General features: G+C 39.7%; 1 protein-coding gene across 1 annotated transcript in view; it reads right to left on the minus strand.

Annotated features, from left to right (window-relative positions):
* The window catches only part of TMC3 (transmembrane channel like 3), a 283,226-nt gene that overhangs the window by 180,269 nt on the left and 76,199 nt on the right, over positions 1–26,758 (minus strand). The window contains exon 2 of the mRNA XM_083849933.1: positions 15,840–15,911. The gene's annotated coding sequence lies outside the window, so the exon portion shown is untranslated. The remainder of the gene's footprint in view (positions 1–15,839; positions 15,912–26,758) is intronic.

The following is a 26,758-nucleotide window of genomic DNA, read 5'->3' on the forward strand; positions in this document are numbered from 1 at the left end:
AAAAGTAAAACAATTGACATTAAAGTGATCGATATTTCATTTAGGATGCACATAATGCAGCACTGAAAAATGTCTTAATGGCTGGAAATGAATCACATCCAGAAAAATCTAAAACCAAATCCTGTAATAAATATTAGCTCACCTGTCAGGCAATCAACCAGCCCATTTCTGACGAATCTTTTAATCACACATTTGAGCCAGAGCTATGCCCAGTCAATTCTAGGTGTATCTAGCAAAGTCTGAAGCTTGTGACAGCTCAGAGAGGAACAGGCTTTTTGCACCACCCTTGTTAGGGGCACCCTGATGCACAGGGCTACTGCCCAAATACATCTGTGTGAGAACACTGCCTGACATAACACCTGCAGGTAAGCAGGTTAGTCGTGTCCCTGCAATGCCTTCTTTAAAATGAAAGAAACTAAGATGATTTCTTTAATGCTATGAATGGTGCCTGTCTAGTTTATCCACAGCACAAGTTTTAACGTCAGTTCTTTAGCTACATGCTACACCTCTAAGCTGTGGTTAAACACACTGTCTCTTGAAGGGCTTGTTTGGATGTCCTGGTTTATTGGATTTAAGTAGTCAAATTCTTCACTCTAAGCCACACTTCCATTCTCTTGCTTAGTATCTACAATTTGGATAACTTGTGAGAATAATTTCTATTCCTATGCTCAGTTCTGTTTCCTACCACCAGGTGTTTCAGCAGCTTCACTAAAGGTCATCTTTGGTGACCAAATGTATACCCCTGTAATTCATTCCAGGTCAGGAATAAAAATCCACTCACTGACGTCAGTAAAGACAGCTGATTACTCTTTAGCTACATGGCTATTTGAGGGCATTTTGTTAATTTGGAGAGGCAGGAAAAGACTCAAAACCACAGTCATGGCGACAGTAGTATGGCTTGCACTTAATTAAAAAAGAAGTGAAGATTTATCATTCCCCTTTGGCTTAAATCATTGAGCCTTAACATCATCCGATGATCAGAGGAACCACTAAATAGCATTGGCCTGACATGTATAATATACTTGACTGTATCACATTGCTTTTTGACATTAGAATGAGATATGGGATAATCTTCTGGCCAACGTTTTGCAGCTCTATCAATCTTAACTTAGAAAACAAAAATAAAATAAAAAGTATTTGATGATGCACTATCCAATTCCGCCTGTGTTCAAACTGGCTACCTGTAGAGGCCAGATGGCGAGGATCATTTTTCTTTCACATTATACAAATAGATTTCTCTGAAAATCTTGGGCAGCCAGTTTTGTCGATGACTGTGCACTTTTACATCTAAACCAATTATGGCCACTGCACCAGACTGTTCAGGTAATGTAACAGAAAGTACTCATTGACAAAAGAGATTTAGTCATGTTAAATCATTCTAGTTGCCCAATGGGCATTTATCATGCAGGGAAGTCATCCATTGACTTGTTAAAACATTCATATTACTCTACGTGGCCTTTGGGGATGTTAAAAAGGAACTTTGCCAGAATTGCCCAAATAATCAGACACCCACCTCTCCTAATACTGCAGTTTAAGATGGAAACTAGACTATAAAGTTGGGGTGGGGGTTAACACCACAAAAAGAAAAAGGGGACAGCAATAGATTTTTTTTTTCTTTTGGATAACATTTAGCTAAGAACTCAATTCTTCAGCAATGATTCTGATATTAGGACCATGGGAAATCTGTTCAGCAAAATTCTGCTTCATGGCATAGACTCTTCTAGGAATAGGGTCTAGTTGGGCTACCAAAAGCCGCCAGCCACAGGATATATGTTTATGCAATTCTGCTAGTATGTTGAAGGGGCCTGTGGGGACAGTAATTGACAGCTAGCTTTTCACTGAGCAAACTGCAGCACAATATCAGAAACAGGCGTACTTTTTTTCCCCTGAATCACACCACCTTATTATCTGGGAGCTTTTGTTATGAAAGTATTCCATGCATGACCTCAAGTACAACATTCCCATCAACTTCAGCTCAGGGCAGCCAAAGGAGAAAAATTGAAACCAAGCAATTCAGCTAGATGATGCAATAGGGAGCACTTCAAAACATTTTCCAAAAATAAATAATAAAATAAATCCTAGAAACCTCCTCCTACGTGGACCAGACTGTGACTTAATCGCAAAAGCCTTTATGAAAACCTCAAAACATGAGATTTTTGCACAAGTCTTCAGAGCTGACAAATCTGCTGAAGACATTCATCCCTTTAACTCAAGATGTTTCTATTTCCTGTATGCTCCTGATATGAAATAAACCCATTCAGATTAAAGTATACATCTGCTTTTTATTTTAACCAAAGATAACAGATACTCTGATATCTTACAGTATCTCCAACTCACTTTAAACTCCAGTTCCTCACTGACTCATTGCAAAACAGTGAAATCACAGAAGCGCCTCAGCCAGCTCTAAGATAACTCCCTGACACAGGAAAGCTTGGCTGAAGTCATTTGCAAAAGATTCCCTGTTAACTTCTCCTGAAAGCAGCCGTTCGGCAGTTACTGCATCTGTTAAACTCTGCACTGCATAAAGAGGATGACCTGTGGGTGGCCCAGATATTGATTTTACATTCTGAAGCAAAACCCTCACAAACTTATTCCTGGTATGATTCACAACATATTATACAATGTGTTTCACTAGCGCTTCTCCGCCCACTGCTGAGTTCCTAAAGCTCATGAGGTAACCACAGCAATTACTTTACATAGGGAAAAAAAAAAAAAAAGTAATTCACTGCACTATAGAAATAACACAATATGTTTTATCAGCATATATACAGAGGAGGAGTCAGCATTGTGTAAGCAGTCATGTCTCTGGGGACCACCAGTAATTTTTTTCCCCCTTCTCTCTTTCTAATAGAGAAAGAGAATTAATTCCACCCAGATTTCAGTTAAAGCATGGACACTTTCCACAACAACGTCCATCACTGACATGCAGAAGTGTGAAATACTGTTACTCAGAAAATTCACACAGTTTTACAAATGAATCTTAGCTAAGATGTTAACAGCCTGTTATAAGCCATATTTTCCCCCAAAAAGCAATCTACTAGAAACACAAGCAAAACAAAAATAAATAAATAAAAAGATTTCCTGGCCCTTTAGAAGAACAAACTGAAAAAAGCAAGTGAGGGTGGAGAGGAGAGTAAATTATCTAGGGCAACACTGGTGCTTTAACATAATAGCCTTACATTTCTTCCTTGAGGGAAACATTTGGGAAGCTCTGAAAGGTCTGAGCCTCCCACGTCAGCCCCACCAGGCAGCTGTGTCCGGCTGCGGCCACACCACAGGTACAGCAGTGTGAAGCAAGTAACATGGCCAAAGGGAACGCAAAAGGGGTGGTTACTGTGTTGGTTATTGATTATTGTGTTGATTGCCATCCTTTTCCTTCCAAGTGATAAGACAAAAATCCCTTAATGCAATCATCTTTTCCTCCTGAATGCAGCCCTATAAAAACAGTGGCTCCAATATTTTTTTATTTTTAGTCAGATCATCACTGCTGGACCAGGATATTGTTTCAGGGAAAAAGGATTGTTGAGGTCTCAGAACCTGAGCTCTCCCAGCACACACTGAAAAATACTCCATGCGAGGTATAAAACTTGTGGGATACTATTCTGACATCCCCCAGACTAAGTAAGTTCCCAGAGCATGCAAGCTCTGCACAAAGAAAAGGGAATCCTAGTCTTGTGTAAATTCCCTCAGGTGGATCTATAAGACACCCCTGAAATTTTTGCTTGATATTTTCATAATCATAGCCAAGGATGTGCTGGAATCAACACAAAACAAAAACTGTGTCAATAGCTTCAGGTTGTCCTGGCGCTCAGAGCCTTTCAACATCAGAAGCTGATTTTGGTGCCTGAGCTCTTTTCATCACTGCTGCCAATCAACCGAAGGAGAAAGGTGATCTCATCTGATTGATTTTCATTGCCCACAGCTAAAATCTCTTTCTCAAAGGAGGCAGCTAACTTGTCATCACACAGCACCACCTTTTCCTTACAGAACTGTGCACACAATGAAATACTAGAGACATGCACCACTCTCAGACAGCAATTTTTCCAGAGGAAGAATACATACATATAACTTTATTTTACCTTCATGCACCCTCCACTGCTGTCAAAATCAGAAACTTAACTCTTCCATTGTTATTCCTCAATAATATTTAAAAATCCTTATACTATATCAAGCTCCTAAATGAAAGGTTTCAGCCCAAATGATTTCCTACTAGGTTTTAGCCTGTTTGCAATGTAGAGAAAATAAAATTAATCCCAAAACAACCCATGTAAAAACATTTCACATACTTTCAGCTTAATAGGAAACATCAGTAAATGCAAACTGTTAAGAAAGAAGCAAAGCTTGTATTTTTAATCGTCGATATATACTTGGTTGTTTCACCTCTAGCTAAAAGGAAATTGCGTTTTGTCAATCCCACATGGTGTAACTCCCACGTACAGTACCTCAGTTTCCCTAAGAGAACCTGGTTAGTCTCAAGAACAAAGGAGCTGTTGTATCTATCATCATGCTAAGGACAGGGCATTGTTTTCTGTTTATTTTCAAGTCATCCTGGATTTTCATCATCATCATCTTTTTCTGCATGGAAGCTTTGAGACTTTCAGTCAGGTAACACAATGAGCTATTCTTGCAACAGACACCGAAGTGCAAAGGAAAAGCAACTGTTTCAAGCAGCAAGCTCATGTCATAGATTGTCAGTGAGCTGTGTCCAAGCATGCATACTCTGATAAAAACTTGGCCCTACAAATACTATCCATCCCAACGCCCCAGGGAATTCACTGACCATTTGGGTTGGAGAAGAAATTTATTTCCTCTTTTGACCAGTGCTCTCTACTGAGCAGATGTTTTCAGTGATATATCTACAATGATGCCAAGATGGTGTTTTCCTTTTTTTTTCCCGAGCAGTTAATTTCTCATCAAGCAACGCGTGCAAGTAATTTAAAGTTGTTCCTTCCGATGCAAGATACCTCACACTTACCTACACTGGCTTTCATCTGCTGGCAAGCTGTTCGCACCAGATAGAGCCACACAGACAACAGTGACCGTGGGACTGGGCACAGAAAAGGGGTGTAGGATCTCACATGACACCGGCCAGCTGTACTGGCACACAGAGGCACTAGAGGAGAAAGGTGAACTTTCTTTACACCATTTCCTTCCACATCAGATGCAACTTCAGCCATGCTGCGTGGTTTGGTTACATTCTCTTAACTCCTTCCTAGTCTACACTAACATTGATTAAGCTAAATACTTGCCGTCCATTTGTTTCTACAAATTTTACAGTCTAATTGGTTTGTAAGAATATTAACAATAGTCTTTATATAGAAGCTTCAGAAAAAAAAATCATCGATGAAAGCAGATTCATTCCCGTCCTAATCTAAAAGCCTGTCTGCAGAAGTGCAATCAAAAGAAATTACACAATTATGTTCACACATTTAGCAATGATGTAATTTCAGATTTCAAGTGCTGTGTTTTGATTTATCAAGCAACTTTAAGTGTAAAGGGATACAACACAGCCAAACTCATGGCAGCAGCTTGCTAGGTTAGGTTCTAACAATACAGCTCAAATACTAGGACCATGGGCAGCTTGGGCTACCAGAATTGCTCCCCTGCTTACTCTTGAGCCATATTTAACACTATTTTCAGCATCTTCGTGCTATATTGCAGAAATGCGACTCCACCGTAACCTTGCCCTCTTGCAGAGGATTCATAGGACTGACCAAAGGTTTCCTGCTCTATAACCATTTGAACACTGAAAGGTAGCACTGGACTAGGTTGCCTAGCAGCACTCACTCTTCCCACTTTTGTGTTTGTTAGGGATAAATTCAACTTGGAGATCATTCGTCCAACACGTACCCCTCTCTTATACCAAACCCTAACCTTACGATCAAAGACAAGAGCATGCCAGGTCAGGCAAGAACATGGCCAGGACACAACTTTAAATATCTTCACTTGCATCTAATCCCTTGGGGACCAATGCCAGCAGGAACAGATGAGCTACTCTGTGCTAAGGAGGTATAATAAACGCGGCAGTTTTCAGCAGCTTCTTTTCAGCAGCTTCCTGACATCTCCACCATCTGCTACACTAAGATATTAGTGTGAAACAAAAGTCATCCCAGTCTGAATGCAAAGACTTGCACTTGGAGTACAGTGAAATGAAACTCATGTCATCCAACAAAATGAGGCATGATAGCACAGTTATGCACTGGAAAACATCCTCCCATGCGTCTCTGCTCATTTACCGGTTGTGGGTAACCCTTTTAAGTGCAAACCCCTTCTTTGTAAGCACTATATATAATTCTTAGAAGGTCAAATTTTCATTCTTGATAATTTCAAGGTCCATTAACAACTGCAATATGTACAGGGCAAATGTAACGGACAAATAATGGAAGATCAAAAAGCAAGATCCTTTGTATCTTAAAAGGAACTGGTGAAACTGAGATTGCTCGTCACAACATCCTGTAGGTCAATCTGAAATTTCCATAAAGTACCTGGAGAGGAAATGCATTTCAAACCAGCAATGTGACAAAACCACATCAAATAATTGCTATGGCTGGTTGGAAAGTAACGGAGATGTTTTGGCACTCACGTTGCTCCTTACTGCTCTCCTCATGTTTCTAGTTTATTAGAAATCAATGTGAAACAAACTAAGTCTGGGTGGCAGATGCTAGCCGCCTCCAGAAATGTTTTACTCCCTGTGTATTAAGACAGAAAGAGACCAAGGCAAAAGTCCAGGTTCCTTATGGTAACAACTGGGGAACTAGTCCCTCAGCAGCCGGTTCTTAACAAGCTTTGCTTTCCACAAAGCATCCCAAAAATGGAAGAACTTTTGTGAGCAATGAAAAACACAAACTACACACAGACTTCAGAAAAACATTTCTTTCCAATCAATCCCTTGACTACATGCAGGCCTTCCTGCAGCAAGGAAAGAAGCCCTGTCCAATAATTAATTCCAACAGCATTTGAGTCCCAGCCAAGATGGTTATCTGATCCATATTTTACCTCGTGTCGTAGTTGCCTGAAACACCTAATCAAATCCATAGCTTTGGTCCCTTCCCAGCCCCTCTGCAGCTCCCTGCTTCCATTGCAAGGCAATGTACAAAAGCCATTTCAGATGGAAGGACTCAACACTGAAAAGCATGGTTGATCCAGAAGGAAAGACTTCAGATACACTCTAAGCCTCAGTATATCAGTGAACTCTACCCTACTTGTCATTTGTTTCAAGGACATGCTCATTACAGAGATAAGAAATTTATCTTTGATTTTACGATATGAAATTTACCTATCAATACTGCTTATCATTTGTTAAGTAAGTCACAGTGGAACAATCTCAGCGTACAACAGTCCTGCGATAAGAGTTACAAAAAGGCAATGCAGTGTTTTGTGATCTGGTAGGTCCTCAAAATTTGGAAAACAAGTGCCACTATTTGCAGAAGGTCTGTCTACTCTTTAAATATCATCCAAATTCCTTCCTAACAGTTGAAGGGAAGGAAGGAGGAAACACTGTGTTCTTTTATCTAATGCTGCAAGTTTATACTAAGAGCAAATTTGTGTATTACAGGTCTGTTTTCACCATGAGCTAGAACCTCGCTCTTCAGACAGATACGCTAAAGGCTTAACTTGCACAAACTCTACAGGTAGAGCACAGGAGCCCAGCAGCACAGAGGCATGAACCTCCCACTGATTTGTCACAGCAGTTAAGTCACCGGCTTCACTGCTGCCTCAGAAGCCTTCAGCCTCCTAGCTGTTTGAAACAGAAACATAAGACCATTCTCTAGCCACTGCTACTGGATCCTGAGAGAGGTTTGTGGCAGAGGATGTGCTGCTTGTGCTCCGGCGCAATGCAGAAGTGTTTGTGGCTGCTCTACCCTGCCCTTCACAAGCGCCATCGGGAGATTTTAAGACAATACAACAAAAACTTAACAGCAAAGAAATGGTGTGAACAAGTGTTAGAAGGCCACAGTAAGGGCTGTGTTTGGTTTCACACCTTGGTTTAAGATCTGATCTCAGAGAATGAGGTCTTGCAGCTGTGTTTAAACTTCTGATCTATTCAGAATAAAACAGGTAGCAAAGTGCCATGTTTTTGCATCCATACAAGTCTGAAGCTAAACCAATACTCTTCTCCATAAGCAATTGTATAGATCAGGAAGATTATGACCTACTAGCAAATACACAAAGGGAAAGCAAGCAGACTCCAAGCAAGACTCTTCTCTCCAGGGAACCTATATTTTGTAAGACTGTTTCCTATGAAAGCCGTATAAATTCAAGAATCCACATATATGGTTATAGTCCCATGGAGTTCTTCCCTTGCTTGAAATGGATGCTGTTTCTAATTTACATAGCAATAGCTATTTGGCTATATGACAAATCACAAGCCACACCTTCACAAAGGAGCTTGCTAGCGCTTCACAACGAAGCTCTCTCCACAATTCTTATTCCCCCCCCCGCCCCCCCCCCCAACTGCTCTTTCTGGTCCTCATGCTTCTGCGCCATTCCAAGATTAAGGTACCTGAACACCCATTCTCCAAACAGCTCTGGGATTTAGATAATCCCATGCACCAATGTGTTAACAGAACACAAATATTTCACTGTTAATAGCTATATTCCACCTTTAATCTCGTTTTCTTACCTGGTCACATGCTTGTAGGTCTAAATAAAACTGTTATTGTGCTAAAAGTTGAAGAAATAAAGCATATAAAAATATTCTCTGAATAAAGCTTTGCAACATCAGCAAGGGAGACATTCTACTAGGCCACACATTGCTCAAATATTTTCTACAATCATGTTTGACCAGAAGGCATTCACTGCCTTGTTATACAGCTCTGCAGTTGGACCCCATCGAAATATCTTGGTATTCCCCTGAAGTCATGAAATGCAGATGTAGCAGTTTGCACTGAGCTGATGCTTTGGAGATGTGCCATAACACAAACTCAACACATTATGAATCTGGTCACAATTTCCATTTAAACTCAATGAGATATTTAAATGATGTCTTTACATTTAAATTATAGATAGGCTTGGAAATACTTTAATCAGTAATCAATTTCTTACCCCACCCAAAAGCACGTTAAAATATTTCAATTAATAGCAGGAACATACAAAGAGAAAAAGGCTTAGAAAATAACACTAAGCTACACAAAGAATGCTTAAATAAATGGGCCAAATGTCAGGTTTGCCAGAGCCAGGAAAAAATCCCGCTGATTTCAGCAGATGCAGGATTTGGCTCCAACTTGCAAAGGACAGTAAGGTCAGAACTGAGGCCTACAAGGGCACACCAAGTCAATATCAGGGCACACTGGCAAACATCAATATTTGCTTGTTTTAAACAGATGCTACATGCTTCCAGAGGGTGCTCTCAAATGAAGCATTAAATTATAAAACATTTCCTAATTGTTTAAAGTTGTAATTCTCACCACTTAATATTCATAGGAACCATTTTTTTTTCCATTAAAAATATATTTTACTGATAATCCAGTTATATATTTGATATAAATTCTTCCCAAGGACAGTCATAAAAAGACAGCAATGGTCTCACTGATTTTGAAAATACAAAGTAGAAACCTACTCCATTATATGCAAATCATGTGAGATTTGTAAAGAAATAATACACCATCTGTTCTTCTGGTTAGAATCTCCCGTTCTAGCTCCTGCGAGACTGTAAGGAACGATAACTAGCAACTACCAGCCAGCTCAGTATTTGTAAGCACAATGCTCACCTTCGAAGCCAAAACTGCTCATACCTGTGCTAACCTCCATTTAATAGGAAATGAAAGACCAAATTTTGATTTAAAAAGGTTGATGTTTCTAGATGTGCTCCAAATTTGGCCAGATTTGGGTAGGTTTGTTTACATTCTGGACTGTCAAAAGAACATCTTATGAATGATATGACAAAGTTAATTTTGTAAATAAAATATTTGGAAGGTATTTATTTCAAAAGGATAAAGGACTATATTTTTTCCAACCATTTTTCTTTGATGTGCCTACATCACTTAAACGAAAGAAAACCTGAAACTCAACTGTGGAGAAGTTCACCCTGAAAGTTAGAACTCAGTGAATTTAGGAACTAAAATGAGTGCCTTATAGCAAAAATACTGGTAAATGGCTGTACCACAGAGCCACATGTGACAGCCAGCCAGCCAAAAGCATCCACAGTCTGATTGTATCTGGCTGTAGCTTCTTTCACCCTTTTTATTAAGTTAGAGGCTAACATTCAGGAGACACATACAGTTGCTTAACTTTCTTAGGAAGGAGTATGTTTCCTTATTAACCTGACAAAAAGTTTGCTACATCCTACTTTGCAACAGAACAGCCAAAGTCACTACATAACCTGATAAGCTACCTCAACACAGCTTTTTATTTGCCCGAGGGAAGGAGCAGTTTTAACAGGAAAGTCAACATGTACCTTCACTGCACAAAAAGATACTAACACAGAAAACCTATTCTCCCCCAGCACAGGTTTATTTTCCTCACAGCCAGCTTAAAATAAATAAATCAACCTATCCATAGCCAGAGCAAAGCTTTTTACTTGTTTGAAGTTTTGCAGGATCAAGATTTTTCTTTAGCAACCACTGCGTAAACCAGCAGGCTTACTGCATCTTGCAAAGAAGCTGGCTTTGAGTATTTGCTAGTTTGCAACATCCCAACAATAGTTACCATAAAAACAGCATTTAATGCAGCCTGTATTAATCTCTGCTGTGGTTTCTGCAGCATTCCATATACTTATAAGGGAAATATAATATTTATATATAATAATGCTCTTTTACTTTGTCTTCTGCTATTGACTTTTACAAGGCATGTTATTTTATTTGATTAAACTAAAATCCAAAATAATTTTGAAAAAACATTTAAGAAGTGAAAACAGAACTCTGAGCAATTGTTACCACTGGCTACCCTACGTGGAGAGTATTTCCTTTCAATGCAAGAGAAGTTTCACCATCTTCAACACAAGCACTTCAGGCATGTCATTCCACTTTAGCTCTTAAAAACCTACCAGAAAATAGAGCAATGAAACAGGAAAAAAAAAAAAGTAAATGATGTCCTAATGAGGAACAGCCATCTGTAGCTACTCCCCCCCACCCCACTTCTTGAATCACAAGGAACCAAGGATCGGAGGGGTAAAACGGCTCTGGTTCATCAACACACCCCAAACAGGCTACAGTCTAGCTGGAGCTCTCCTTTGAAAAATCTTATTGTAAGTAGAATCAAGTGTGTAATGGAAATGGTAGATTTAAAAATGATATGAGGGTAAATTGAATAAACAAAAAAAAATCCTCTTATTCAACATATTTTAAGTCCTAAAAGGAGACAAAAATGTCCTAGTTTTGGAAAGCAAAAGCATTTCACAATAAAACTATACCTTCAGGGGGGTAAATGGCTTTAATAAGTCAGTACGCCTTCAAGGGTGTAATTCTTTACAGGTCACTTCTTCCCCTATGAGTTTATAAATCTATACTACATCTTTGGAGACAGAAATGAAGAAAGGTGCTCGCCATGACACCACTGACCTCGAGGGGTTGTTAGGAACACACATTTAGGCAGGATGGGATTAGCATACTACATTAGCGTTTAAGATCAGGAAACAGGCTGCACTTTGTAACAGCATTTTTCATTTGTGTGAATTTCCGAAAGAAAACCTAAAGCACATGGCATGTGCTGCAAATTAGGTTTAAATCCGACATTTTTCTTTTAGAGCACAAAGTATATTCCAATCCCTCTATAATTAAACGTGGATGTGAATAGCAGTGTTGAACCAAGATGAGAGAAAAAATTACAGTTAACTACCCTGTTTTCTTTTCTGACCTAAGCTCTTGGTCACAGGACAGACTTTTTTCTGTAGCATGTTAGCATTAAGTTTTCTCCCACACAGAACTCCGTCCATTCACAAAATGGAACCAAGAACTCAGATACCCGTACCTTCTGCTTGCAATATATAAATAAAACTTACATTTCAGTGTAGCTGTTCGTAATGCAAGTATTGAAATTTTACTTAATTCACAACTTTAGCAACCTCTGTCTTTAAGATTTTTTTTCTACTTCTTACTCTCATTACTATTTATCTATTATGCTTACCAGAATTCCTAACTGGGCCACTGCCACCTTAACAATGTGATTGGATTGATGTGCAATCATCACTCCACTATTAGATGAAATAATGTCCTCATACTGACCCAATTGACTCAAGGAAAGAATGTGTCTTCACTGAAGTTGAAAGGAAACCAGATTTGTTCCATTAAGTTGTTGCTGAGAGTCCTTGGACTTAATCTGCAGAAATCTAAATTCAATTGTCCTAAAGCCTATTTATGGTTCTCCAGTTCTCAAAAATAGCTGCTCCAAGAACTGAGCTTGGCTATTCAATGTAAAGAAAGGACAGCCACTCACTAGCTGCAACAGCTCCATCAAAAATAAATGTAAGCATAAAGTTTAAGACTACGCGACTCTTACAGAAGAACTTGGACAATCTAGTGATGTCTGTCATAAAATTGCAGTGACACTGATTTTTAATACTGCAGTGACTTCAACAACCCAAACCCAGAAGGATTCACTGTATTATACTGGGAATACTTGGGAACACTTGAAGTAGCAGCAAAAGAAAAAAATAAAAGTGTGCTTAGTAATCAACTGTAGGCCCATAGCACAAATTTCAGGGTATTTCATTTTACAAGTTCATAAACCAGCTCTGCCTCCACATTACCCACTGTGTTTTATAAGTTGTCTGGAGGACCCGTTTAATGTGTTTGTACAATTGCTATGGTCTAGGAAGAGAGCTCTATTCTAAATGAAGTGGTAACATTAATCTTTGCTCTGACTGGGTTTATAATGAATTACAGGATTGACTACTAAAGGAAGCAAAAGGATGAAGCATGATTTCTTTGATCTTGTGGGGGGCACAGTATTTTCACAAAGGTGCCATGATGAAACAAAGATGGTAACTTTGAAGCTGCATAAAGAGAACACTACTTCCCAGGGTCAGAGTCAGTGCTAGGTCAGTCACTGCACTAGAACCTACAAATGATCTTTTCCCAGTGCTTTTAGTTTCCAAGACATCTTCAGCAGATTTGGAATTTCAGCTGAAATTTTATTTTCTTTCTATTCATTAGTTACAGCGTTAAAAATGTACAACCTGCTGTAGGACCAAAAGACAAACAATCATCATGACGGCATTGCCTAGTTCAAAAGGCCACCCTTCCTCAGTGCTCAGCATAAATCAGGCTGTTCTCTCCACCAGCTTCTGCCTTCTCAAACATCATCCTGCAAAACTGATCCAGATGAATCCCAAGCACTCCAATGGGCTCAACTGAACTACATGGACCCAAGCAAGCAAAGAAGATATGTCCAGGCATGAACACAAACTTTTTGGAGTGGAGGGGTCATTAATCTACCCCAGATTATCTAGTCTACCACAAAGTGATTTACTTGAAGTGCTGCAATATTTTTTAAAAGTAGAGGAAGTTTGGTCATTACTCCTATGCAGCTTCCAAATATAAGAAATTTTGACATGGTAAGAGTATTACATATGCATGGAGTGATCCTGCTTGCTAGGATAACACTGTACATGATGGCTGGAATTAATTTGCCAACTAGAAGACAGTGTTATTAATAAATGTGACAGAGGAAAAAAATCAAATGTTGATTTAAAAATCAAGTAGTGTCTTTGTGTAACAATCAGATACAACTTCAGTAACAAGTGTATCATCATAACCCAACAGACAAATTGGTATTTTCAGCGTAACTGTGAAAGAAATCTTTCCTAGCTCAGGCAAGTAAATCAAGTGGGATTTTCAGAAACAGTAGTTTGTCTCCAAGCAAGGCAAGTTCTCAAGGAGAACTGTGTGACTTCACATTCTTGCACTCAGAAAAGTGTCTGATGTTGTGTCCCACTCATATAGAAAACAATAACACCTGCCTATTTTGTTCCACAGTTTTATTTCCTGAAGAGAAACACCAAGACTTCCGAACAAGAGTGGGACCAAAGTCTCTTTGTTAGTTCAATCAACCATGAAGAGCATGGCTTCTCCTTAGCAAGTCTGCGCAAGGGCAACCTGATACCATTTGCTGATCCATTTAATCCCAGTACAAAGGCTGTATGCAAACAGATGAGGTTGTGCAGGCGAGGATGCAAACAGGACAGAGCTAGTGTCGTCTGGTACAGCCCTCCCATCCCCTAAGTAGATGGTAGTATTTGGCATTTCAGCATCCAGGCCAGACAGCTCTTTTCAAGACAAATATTCACTCCAGCCCCAAGCATCTGTTCCACACATCACTGCTTGAGTAGAGCACTCAGCTCCTGTCTTTCACTCTTCTCCCTGTTAATGCTTGCTCCTCCTCTTCCTCTGCTACCCTCAAATCCACAGCCAACCCTCCTTCCTTCTTCTTTAGCATGGTTCAGTTCATCTGCCTGTTCAGCTTGTATAGAAGCTGCCACTCACACTCACTCAGTTCCCCAAAGGTAAGGACAGATATTCAAGAACACTTTTAAACAGAGCAAAGTAAAAGGCTTTGGTCTAGCCCTGTATTTCAGGACTAGACGTGTTTCAAGTCTGCCTTGCTGCTGTTAAATGCACCTTAAAGCATTCCTAGCAAAACCACGGATTAATGAATATCCTGACAGTGGCTTTAGCTCTTTAATTCCCAGTAGCTAACATGCATCCAGCACATTCACACCAGTATGCATGTGCCTGATAGTTTGATAGTTAATACTATTATCTCTTGGATACCCACCAGACTATTAAGTCATTAGCCATACCCTTGCAGCCTGAGATGCAATTGAACATGGTGGGGAGGGAAAGAGGCAAAGAGTCTTTTCAAATCAGTCTGAAACTTATTTCCAAATGAATCTTCTACACAGTGTGCTCCAAAAGGCACTCTTGACTGAAGCAATCTTTAATAAACAATGGAGAAAAGTCATTTACTGTGCGACCATTATCAGAAACCACTGTGCTCTTCAGAGTGGGCAGACATCTGTTACATCTGTTTCAATGAAAACCCCCGGGGAATATTCTGCAGTTTGGCACCGCAGCTGTGTGTTATAATGTCAAATATGAAGAACATAACACAGCAGGGTGTCCAGGGACAGGGAAAGGCAATCCAACGGACTGCCCTAGTTTCTGTTAAAAATAGGTCAAAGAGCTGGTATAATCAAAGTCTGGCAGTGCATACTAATTACTGACAGAATGTCTTACACTTGCATTGACTGGAAGCAACCCGTACATGATCTTATTAGCTAAATACACTAGGAGCCTTTTTAGATATTAAATATTTGAAATGAAAATGTAGATTTCCTATTACTGCAAGAGATTGGTTTTATTCTGGATGACCTGGCAAATTAATTTATAGATAAATCAATAACATATGGAGACATACTTTCCCCATAACGATTTAAAATTCATTAACATATATTTGCTGAACTAATAAACAAATATGTTATGCTATGAATCCCAAATAGCTTGTAGATGTTGATTACAGAACACAAGATTGCTACACAAGTGCATAAAAAATTATTCATGATAGAACTGGCAGGGAGGAAACAATCAAAGTAGAGAGAAATTGCATATTTTAAAAGGTAAAATGCAGTAATTAAGAGACAAAGATGGGTCTCCACTCCTAAAAATTAACACATGGCCTCAACATCTAAGGCCAATCAGCAACTTTCTTCACAAATTACAAGCAACTGTAAAGTAGAACAGAAGGAAAAAGCTAATGTTACTGTCCCTGACAGTGAACATCACTAGTTTAGCCTTAATCACAAATTACTTAAAATACTTATGTTTTGTGAGTTATAAAGGTTATCAGAAAAGGTACAAAAGCTGAGAATGTTTTGCAGTTTATATCAAAACAAGCGAACTGACCTGCTAAGCAAATTGTATTTCCGGAGACTTATTCACCTCAAGCAATCTTACAACGTCTTCCTAGATGAGCACCTGTAACAAAACAAAGAAATATCTTGAATCTGAAAACTACACAACGATGATTTCAGTTACATACATAACTTTTAGCACTTTATAACAATATTGGCTTCACTACATCACTTTTCTTCTTCAATTGGTTTACACCACCCAAAAACACCTTCAATAGCAGTAATATTTATTATGCAACAGGATCATAGGTCTGTACAGCCTCAGTAAGGACTGCAAACAAACATGCCCAGAAAATTATTTTCCTAAAGGACTATTCCTCCATGTTCAAGATCAGGAATGGGAAACCAGATAGATGAATATAGCACATGATTTCACATGATTTCTTTCATCCTACATCACTATTGAATCAGTGTATTTTTGGACAAACAACAAGTCAATTTAAAAAGTGTATTTAGTTGTGGATGTAGAAGTTCCTTCTTCACGTGCCAATGCAAACATTTTGGATATGGTTAATGTGCAAAACTATTGCCAATGGCAATTTGCTACTCACACAGTAGAGCAAGTTTAAAAAACAGAAAGTGAACTTCTCCTTTCAACAAATTTCCCAATTATAGCAAAAGTCGCACTCAGCAATACAAAGAAACTAATTTTCTCAAACAGTTTTAAAGCATGAAAAAAAAAACCCACAAATAAGAAATCTCATTTACTTAAATAAGGGTGTTTTCTGTGTGTTTTATTTTTAATGACTGGATAATTCTATCACATAAGTTGAAACAAACTCCTGCCTCAGCGAAGGTCTTGCGGTGAAGAGCATTGTTGATTGTATTTTGTGATCAGTAATGAAGAAAGAGCTGGCTAGAGCATTATTTGCCCAAGAGCACATAACTGAGCATTACTTGTCAAGAAATGACTGTGTTAATTTAGAACACTTAAATTAGATGTACTAGAGTCATTGACTGTGTTTGTCAAAATTGATTTTTCCATATCATTACATACTTGTAAGTTACCTATGAAAATACTAATGCAGACAGTTACACAGTACCCTTTATCCTTCTGCCTGTAAGTACTTGGCACTATAAGGCTGTAAGGACAGAGCAACATCAGACATTTTAGGACCTCCCATTTTCCCTGGTTCTAAGCAGTTTGTACTAATTTCATCCTGCACAAAATTCTATCAAAGCAGCAAGAAATTTCAGGTTTCGACCGAAGAAGCGCTGCTTCCAAGCCAGGTTCTTCTGACAAACATAAGTCATGGAAATCCGTTCCTCCCTCCAGCAGGGCTGTGCTAACAGCATACTCAAACCGGGGGGGAAGTTAAGTCCCTTATAACAGTAAAAGGATGTGGAAAGATGGTTAAGTATGTTAAGAAAATGTATAGATATCCGCAAAAAAGCTGTCAATTTAATAATCAATAAATATAAAATTTCAAAGTGATCAGAGACCATGTGAATTTGGTAAAAAAAAATAGACTTGCTTCCCCCTTTTATTCTAAGAATCACATCATTAATATTGAATTATACAATTTCCAGCTAATTTAGTAAATCTAGATAACCTGAAGGAATAAGATAGGTGATGAAGACACAACAACATTGCATGGCAGAAATGCATCATTTACTGTGGAACATGGTAGGGCACAGAAGTTATTGGAATATCAAAGAAGTCTACAGGAATTCTGACTAAAATATTCCACATTTAATAAGTGATGGAGTATTTCTTGGGATGGTTGATTCTACTTTATGAATAATGAGAGACTTCAGTGTTCTCTCATGTTTTTCTCAAATGGCAGCACCAATCCTGGGAGGCAGGATCAGTAAGAGTGAAACACTGCACTTGTATGCCACATATAGCTTTGCAATGCATTGCTGCCACACCTTACATTTGATCATTTAATAGAATTTATCTAATGCTTAGGTTGTTAGTCTGTCCCAGCCTTCCAACTGGAAACTACTACAAACTTTTGGTTCCAGCAGTACCAACATGGACAAATCAGTCTGTACAAGTCACTGGTGAACAGTGCTGAGGTTTCTGTAATGCAAAGGGATCAACTATCCTAATTACACATCTCCGTGCTTTCAAGGCAAAATGTCCTTTACCATCAGTTTAATTGCACGTTTTAAATAAGACAGAGGGGGAATCAAATAGCCAGATTTTGGCAGTATTCTCCTAATACAGGATTCCTTCATGAACTGTATGGTATGAACCGTTAGGAGTCACTTGAAGGACTGTATTTGTACACCCGTGAGCACAGAAAACTGAGTCACACATTGCTGTCTCTCTTGACCTCAGCCAGAGGCTTGCGCTGTGCTTGCAAAAAATTCATATCCCATATAGCAAACTGCAATGTTTAAGAGGAAAAAAAATCTCAGAGCAAGTCTCACACCTGCAAGTCTGGAGCCAAACACTGCATAGAGAAATCCCTGTATAAACAAAACAGCTCAGCTTATTACTTTATAAGAGAGATGACTACCCAATACCTGGCAAACACAGCTATCAGACACTGAGTACAAATACTAATGTACCAATAATACTAAAGGTTTTTTCTTCCCAATTTTTATAACCTAGCAATTTCCAAAAGTGTTTTTGTTTAATTTAAATATTTAAAAAGTAACAAGTTGAGCCCCATAACTGAGTCCCTTTGATGTTCATTAACTCTAAATGAAGTTTCATGCATACACAATGAGCAGACAAGCATCCTTTATGTAAAAGCTTCTGTCCAAAGCAGATTTTTCAGTCCAGTTTCTCAAAAAGAAGTCAGTCTTGGGCAATCATGGTACACATACATGTGCCTGTCCAACTATCTATCCTCCCAGCAGCTTCTCAACACATTGGCCTATCTGAGCTACATTTGCTCCCTGGGAATATTATAATTCTATCAGTTGCACAGAAATCGGCAGGTAAACAAAAAGTGATGAGGAGAGACAGCCAGATGTATAATCTTCTTTTCAGACATTTACCTCGTTCCTCTACCAAAAACTGTTCCCCTATACCAACATACAAAGTCTGTAGCCTGGTGGTAGCCCAGGGACAACAGGCAGAGAGGCTGGGCCTACGAGCAATGTCCCCACAGCCATCTCTGCTCCTCACTGCCTTCCCGCACCACCCTCCATTTCCCTGGGTTCCACTGCACCACTGCTTAAATATCTCAAGGAGATCCCAGCTCCTCCAGGCTGATCTCAAGCCTGCTGGCGCCTGCAGTAGTCTGGAAAATACAGTCTTCTATGTCAAGAACCTGAAAAAACAGGCATGCAGAAATTACTTTTGATTTCCAAAATCTTATTTGAGTTTTTGAGCTGGCATCCAGAAAAAGAGATGTGCTAACTCTTCTCCAAATGGTATAGGTATTTGTATAATGAAGCAGTGGAAAGCAACTCAACTTGGTTCCAGTTACAAGCTTTAAGCACACCTCCAGAACTCCCAAACGTACTAAGATTCCCTTGTTTCAATGCACAGATTATTTTGCAATCTGTTTTATTAATTTCTGAGACCTATTTGGACAAAAATTGTTGCTTTGGTTCTATCATTTGAACATGGTCCCTTCAGTGTTTTGGTACAGCGTATGCATTTCAATTCAGGCTTGTTTTTCAAGGGGGGCTGAATAAAAATAATCAGCAACAAGGGTACAGCCCTAAGACAATGCTTCAAGTGGCACGTAAAATATTGAAATTACAATAATGTAAGCTTTAAAATAAAAATCTGATGTCTCATAACTAAGTCATGAGACCTCATCAGCTCACTACAACCATCTCGATCCTTCCCCTAAAAGCCCAGCTGTCTCCAGGGAGCCATCTTGCTAATATTTCGCAGTAGAACGTAGTCTGAGCACAATTGCCGCTAATTTTACTTACCTCATTTGCTTGGTATCTCAGAGCTTTATAATGGCTGGCACTTCTGATGCATTTTAATATGGCTTAAAAAGGAATCGGCCTGAATAAATACAAGAAAATGCTATTGTCTCCCTTCCCTGTGTAGCTGAAATCTAATTGCAAATGTTTTCTCATTTTCCTGGCAGAGTTACCACTGTTTTTCCACACAGGTCTCATTCCTAAAGATGTACGTGGCAACTCAGTACAAGGAATTGACCGGTTCCAGAGCATGGTGTCCATCAGCAGTTTTTCTCAAGCAGAGCCAGGCCCTGTGGGCAGATGGTAAGATCCCTCACCACCGAGCATAAGACAACCTTGGGGCAGGGGGAGCAGACAGGACAAGACCCGATCTCACAAGGGATGTTGTAACAGCCTGAAAGGAGGTCATGCAGTGAGGTGGCTGCAGCTGGACAGGAGAACAGCAGCAGAAACACCAGCTCAGAGTGCAGGACATACTGTGGAGGACCACAGGAGACGCATATGGTAGGAACTGTGCTGGATGGGCCCTTCTCCATCTCCCCCCCCAACTCCCAGCAGCGCCCAGCTCCTCTCCACTTGACGTTCATGCTCCAGCTGCAATGGCTCTGACCTCTGCAGGCTGATCGCTGTGCTCACAAAACCACAGGATTCAAAATTAGCAAATGAATATTTAATCAATTAATATCAGGCAAGTGTGACAGCCTCAGATAAGCCAGTCTTTTCCACAGCAGGAAATCACCAACGTTTCATTAAACAGAACATATTTTCTTGCATACCTCATGTAAAACAGAAATAATAAAAGCAAAGGGAAAAATAAGCCAATTTCCACAAACTCCTCTAAAGGATTGTTTAAATGTGTAACACAACAGTATACCAAGCCTTTGGTAGCTATTTAAGAAGTAAAAATGGAAAGCTGCAAAAGCGTTTTAGTTTCAGACCAACAACTGAACAGGAGTTTTTGAAAAAGTCTCAAATTCAGACAATTCTCTCTACCTCACCCCCCTGTGCATCACTTATCCAACCATTTACTGCTGTTACTGACAGCAGCAGGAGAAATTTTAAAGCTGTACAGCTCCATCACCCCCCCGGCAAGTGTTCCACACCTTATGATGAAGCAGAAGTTTCTTTAGGTGGGCAGAATGAGCTGCTTGGATACCCCAGGCTGGGAATCTCCAACTTACACCACCCAAAGAGGGCACCTCTGTTTGCACGTAGCCTTTCCCACCAAGGAGGTTTTCCAGCAGACGCTCTCCAGGGAGGGAACTGAGCACCTTCTGGGCTCTCAATGCACATGCATACCTCTGGGAGCTCTGGGCTGGCACTTTTTCCACCCAGAGCTCAAAATTTAAAAAAGACTTCTGTTGACTTACACATGTGCTCTGTGGGCACAGCAACTGGTGAACCAGAAAGCAGCAGTGCTTTTCAGTGGAAGACAATATTAATCAGCTCTGCTTTGACACACTGCAGTGTCTGCAGAGCTCTCAATGAGGTTAAGTGAGAGGGTGCAGAAACAGGTGGGGGTGACCTGTCAAGAGCACATTTCAAGAGTTTTCCAAAAGGGATACAGACCCTTGCGCAACCAGTGAGTGCCTCTTTTCATTCAAGTGCTCAGGAATTTAGCTTTTCTGAGATGACAACAGGCTCTACTCCCCAGAGTGGATTTATGGGCACATGTTTCCAAGGGGCATTATTTACTTGTGACAGTAATTGCGGTCCCTCCCGGTGTACAGCTTTCATCTTTCAGCAGTGTTGGAAAGACCACTAGTGGGAATGGCAGGACGTGGATTTCCTAGAATGCCACCTTTCCACTTCCAAGCCCCACATCCTCAACACTCCTTGCTGATCACAAAAACACGGACCACCAGCCACCTGTGAGAAGGCTCTATTTCATTTACAGCAAGGGAAATGTTTTGCATAAGGAAAATATCTGAATGCTCATTTTCCAACACCAGTTGAAATTAGTAAAATTCAACACCAGTACTAGAAACTTCAGGAATGGTGAAGCACTTTGTCAAGATTTTCCTGCCTTGTCATATTCCAACCATATTCAAAGCAGCATCAGGACAGCATCAATAGAGCTCTCAGTGTAATGAAGCTACTACAGTTCCTTAGCTGTCCTCTATGGGTCTCGTTGGTTAAAAAGACATGGCACAGTGGGAAGTGAAGAAAAACACTATCACATTTTTCTTTTTCATTCTCAGTGGGGGAAAAACTCTCACCCATATATTTTAGATTAGTATTCTCCTTTTCTTTTAAGAAAGTTACATCCTCATATTTAAAATAGTACATTGAATCAAGCCAAGCATTCTCTAAGGCTATGTAAATACTCCAAGATCCTCCACAGAACCAGAGTTCTAGCTTTAAAATGGGAATTTGCAATCCAGCATCCAGATCTTACCAAAAGAGGCAGGCTTCTCTCCTTCAGTTTGCATACAATGACAAACCATTTGTTTGAGAATGAGATCCCTCTTAGAATGTATGTCATTAAGAAAACATCTGTTTAAAGTAGGAAAGCTGCCCTGCAGGTTATGCATTGAAATGCCTCTACTGCACAGCTGGTAGCCAAGTAGGCTTCTTCTAATAAAATCTAACTTAGCCTTTAGCCTTCCTGTAAATAGGGTATTTACATTATGTTAACAATCTTTCAGCGATAATAATAAATGCGCTGCAGACAAAGTAAATACAATTCTATACAGTTGTGTAACTATCAGACAACATAGAGCTACATTCTTCTGTCCAGTAGCATCTGCCAAGTCTGATAAGCAACCGCAAGAAAACACTTTTTTAATGTATAAATCATAATCCATGTATAATGCACAGAAGATGATGAATGTGTCTGGACAAAAGCCGGAAAAATGCAATGCTCTGGAATGAAATCCTTGGGTGTTACTTAGTTATCCGCCTTGCAGTGGGCATAGTATCACCTCCAAATACAATCTCTGACTCTTAAAAACTAAACAAAAAAAATATTAAACCTGAAGTTGTACACAGCCTTTCACTCTCAGAAAATAAGTTACTATTCACCAACCACACAATTGTGTGCAAATATTTTTCCATGCAGGAAATGGCAATATACTGTATCTTGCTATAAAAATTAAAACAAACAGAATCCACCATATTACACCCCAACTGAAGACCTCCACACACAAAATCGTGATTAAAGCCTCTCAACTGGATTATGTAGGGAGTTTATGATTACGAAAAATATGCCAACATACCATCCTTACAAGGACAAGAGCATTTGAGACAGAACAAACTATTTTTGTTGGCAAAATACATTACCACCCTTGTGCCAAGCTGTAGGGAGCTTTGGTGTCTTGAAGGTTATTCAGCAAGTGATGCACAGTTGGCTTTCTGCCACTCTGATTTTTAATCATGAGCAGATACAAGTTCAGATTCTCCAGAATAAAACAGGCACAAGAGAAACCTCAATTTCCTAAGCACGTAACTTCTGAGGAAGAATATTAGTGTTTGTAATGTTTGGGGTTGGCAACAGCGTGATCATACTATTTTAACCTGAGTATTTCTGACTGGTCATTAGCATAAGCATCCAACAGGTACACTACACATGATTGCAACAAATACTTAAGCATAAAGTCGGCAAAAAGGTTCGTTTAAATATTTGCCAGCACCCTTAGCATGTGTTTGCACATTGAAAGCAAATTCTGACATTTCTACAGTAGTACAAGACCAACACTGAATATTTGATCCTAGCTCTTGAAATCCAGACTACATTTAATTTAGAAGTACAGTGCATAAGGCAAAAGCCCCTTTCAGCTAAACATATTTAAAATATATGGGCTGTTTACAATTCAAGGATTTTTTTTTTTTTTAAATGAGAGTATAGTATTAGAAAGATCTTAACTTCTCTCAGACTTCTGTTACTCCATACCCATTGAAAACATTAAGCTGGGGGCACCCTGAACCCTTATATTTACCTATGAAAGACACACAGAGCCACCAAGCTAGTTGTTGGAAAAACAAAAGAAAAAAAAAAAACACTGTTCTGTAGAAAATTCTCAACTAGCAAGACTGAAGAGTTCCAACTAACCTAAAACATTCAGGTGAATGCTCAGCAAACACCAGACCACTTAATTCCCTACGGTACCACCCTTGAAAGGCCTACAGGTGCTTCCCAGTCATCGATCTCTCTTATAGTTCGTGTTCAACCCCATCAGAAGATCCTGCTTTAATATTTATGACCCAGTCACAGGAGACCAGCGCTCAGCTAGGCTCTTCTGTTCAAGCTCCTTCCCAGCCACTGCCAAACCACCGCCAGCAATACCGCTTCCTTATCTACCTTGCCATTAGGTGGCAATGCAGCAACATGCATCACCAAGCCCTGCTGCCCGTTTATTTGAATTCCTGGCAACACTGATAGGGATTGAATGTTTTGAGAAAAAAAATTGTTTTCCTCACGTTTATTCATCATCTTACTTTTAAGGAATTTGGGTTAAGATTCCCAGTCCCAAATTTTTAAAGTACATATTCCAATTTTCATATGACAAAGGTGCCTTACGAAACCCCACTATGCTCAAAATGATGCTGTCAAGCAAGGGCGCTCTGCCTGCCCATCAGATATCAGTTCAGAGACTCAAACTGGCACCCAACAGCTCTGAGGCTGGTGGGTCCCAGTCCTGCAAAACACAGATGAATGAGGCAGCACGTCAGTACAAAACTGGCAGCAAGGGTTTAGTTGTAACTGAAATCTCTTCATACTCATGTCACTTGGAGAAGGCTTATTCCAAAGCGAGGAGCAGTGCTAATCATACGTAAGTTTCATCACAGCCCAAGGGTCTGTGATGAAAAGACCTCATATTTCCACAACAGATGCAAATACCACCTCTCCTAAGCAACGCCAACTTTTAAGCCTCAAAGACAATGGATGCAGTTTATGAGATCAAGAAAAATTGTCAGAGATTTCAGGGGAGGTTTAGTGCGACCAGAAAAGCACGTACCACCCTTCATCAGGCTTTTTCCTATAATGGAAAAAAAAAAAAAAAAAAAAGCACTAACATGTTCTCAATGAGAAAAGTGTTTTAAAAACTGAAAAATCACACTTGATAAACATTGATAATATTTATTTATTGATAAATATTTTTTAAATGATAACTCAGTCATATTAATATGTCCTGGATTTCTCTTTTTCTTTGCCTTGCTTTATGTTCATAGTGCCAAAAAAGTAGCTTTTAACTAAACAGCAGCTGGACTCACCCTCTCTGGGAATTACTCTGTTTTCACCTATGCTTGGTCCAACTCCTGACCAGACCACTTCCTGGGGAGGGAATCTAAGTCCTTTATGTCACGGGGTCACAAGCTACAACATATGTAAGCCCTCTGCAGGAATTCAGCAAAAGCATTCGCAACTAGAAGGGAGGGGAAAAATTGCTTCCATTAAGCCTAATTCATTGACTTTTTAAAACTCCTGCAAATGAGTTCCACAGTCTGCTTCTTGTTTTGTTTGTGCACCATGACATTGGCCTTTGCATTCAGCTTATGTTACGAAATTCAGCTGTGCCCAGAGCAAAGAGGCCAACTCTGAAGCACCATGAAATAGGAGACCTGAGCACAAGCTGCTCTCCCCTCCCTCAGCAGTTGGATACCAGTAATTCAGGTAAGGGAGGCCTGAAGATTGAAGCTCTTGGTATAATTTTGTTTTAGAGAATAAGCACACACACAAAGAGAGAGATTTGTAAATCCAACTTCTACGCAGTGACATTTTAAAAGCTTTAGTCTATAACAAATCTTAAACAACCTGGTCTTGGAATGAAACCTGGGCTACTTAAATACAGACAACTAAACTTAATGTAGTACCCAGTCCAAGGGAGATAGAACTACAACTTCAAAACCTCTTTAAAAAAAAAAAAAAAAAAAAGCCCTCAACCCTCCATCTGGAGCATAAGCATTCCTTTAAAGTTCCCATTTCATTAGACAAAAGACAACAGAAGTGTTTTAAGGGCTTTTACCAAATCTCCCCTTGCCTGCTGTGCCCCTCCAGGCAGGCTCTTACTTCCAGGTCTGGTTTCAGTTAACTCAGTGACCATGCCACAGCAAAATGAGCCTGTGATTTCCCCTTAAGCCTGCCTGCTCCACACTCCTCACTACCATCTCCAAGACTCCTTCCAGCCCCAGGTATGTCTTTCCCACTCCTTGCCCTGCCTGCTAGGGTCTGAAAACTTGCTCCCCTGATCTCCCAGGGAGCTCCACCTGGCCCGGGCACTCTCCTCTGTAAGAAACATGGTACGGTTGTGAATAAAATAGTGAAAAATAAATAAATTAAGAAGTATACTGTCATAAAAGTGTTTTTTGTTTTTTGTTTTTTTTTAAACAAGTCTCCTCCTGCATACACCAGGTTTGCCCTCATAGGTGCAGAAGCTCCATTGTAGCACATACTCCCTCCCCCCCCCACACACACCTCTTATCACCACAATGACACTAGTGTGTGAAGTTTAGCCTTCACATTGAGTTTTCAGATTAATATTTACACATGACCGGGGCAACAGCTCAATTCAGCTGACATTTATCATGTTCTAAGCCAACACCAGTGCTACGCTGGTGAAAAAAATCAGGAACAGTCTATAATGCTGGTTTCTCATTGCTACAAAGATGACTTTCCGGTAATAACATCCTTAAGACTGTATATCATGACTAAGCAAAGAGAAAATAAAATACGTATCAAGCTACTCTCACGTGTTTGCATTGGGAACAAAGGGCCCCTGGCTGTCAGCTAGAAAGCTGTAATCCCACCTTGGCCCGAGAGGTGTCTGCATAAGGAAGGTACAAGGACCCTGCGAAACTCCTGCAACTTGCAGCATAGTGAAGCATACAAAGGATTTGTAACCAACTGAAATGATGCACAGACTTAAAATGTCGAGAAGCACTGCTGCTCTCTGGGAGCTTTCCACTATACTTTATAATTTCTAACTATTACAGGCATTTTAAAAAAAAAGTCAGTGCTGAAAGCAGTACTCAAAGTTCATTTTCTTGCTGGTGACTTATTATTGATTTATGCATTATTGATATATTTTCATTTTTATCACTTCTATACTTTTCCTATAATTCAGAAAA

Source organism: Anser anser, assembly GCF_964211835.1.
Source record: "Anser anser genome assembly, chromosome: 10".
Taxonomy (NCBI): Eukaryota; Metazoa; Chordata; class Aves; order Anseriformes; family Anatidae; genus Anser; species Anser anser.